Source organism: Galeopterus variegatus, unplaced genomic scaffold, assembly GCF_000696425.1.
Source record: "Galeopterus variegatus unplaced genomic scaffold, G_variegatus-3.0.2 Scaffold445, whole genome shotgun sequence".
In the NCBI taxonomy this organism is placed as follows: domain Eukaryota; kingdom Metazoa; phylum Chordata; class Mammalia; order Dermoptera; family Cynocephalidae; genus Galeopterus; species Galeopterus variegatus.
The window spans coordinates 641,878-642,680 of NW_007726556.1; positions in this window are offsets into that span (position 1 = coordinate 641,878).

An 803-nucleotide genomic window follows, 5' to 3' on the forward strand; every position below is an offset into this window, starting at 1 on the left:
ACCTGTGGCCTTGGTGTTATCAGCACCGCACTCTCCCGAGTGAGCCACGGGCCAGCCCTGAGAGATATCACTTTAAATGACGCTTCCACTTAAAAAAAAAAAAAAATTAAAGATACAGTTGAAGCCCCCTCAGCCTATTCTTCTTGCTTCTCAGAGGTAAGAAATTTGAAGTTGCTGTTGTGTCCTTCCTGACCAAGCTAGACAGACAGACAGACGGATAGATTGACAGAAACTTCCTGGGACCCTTTGCACTGTCCTCAAGCAGATTCGCCAGAGCTGGACTGCCTGTTTCTACTTGTTATATGAGATTTAAAAACAAAAACAAAAATTCTACATGTTTAAGCTATTTTAGTCACATTTTCTGTTACTTGACGCTAAACACATTTCTACCTGATACAGAATTTAGTTTCTGAAAGTAGAGTGTTGTGATACGTCCTTAAAATGCAAAATTGATTTAATAGATTTAATAGGCAGCAAGGTTTGAGGGTCTGATGTTTAAGGGCTGAAAATCCGGTGACCCTGGTTATGTGGTAGAAAGATACTTTGGTCAAATTGTCATCTGCTACACTTGGGGATGAAACCACATGTTCATAGTATCAGGGAACCAGTAAGAAAATTTCAGGAAGCTGGATGTACTAGGTACTTTCTTTTCCCTCTCAGATGCACAGGAAATTTCCAAACATACACAAATGTAGAGAATAATTAACACACATATGCCCACCTTCAATACATCATCAAAAATTTTGCAACTCCTTAACACCAAGGTCAAGAGTTTGGATCCTAGGCCGGCCCGTGGCTCACTT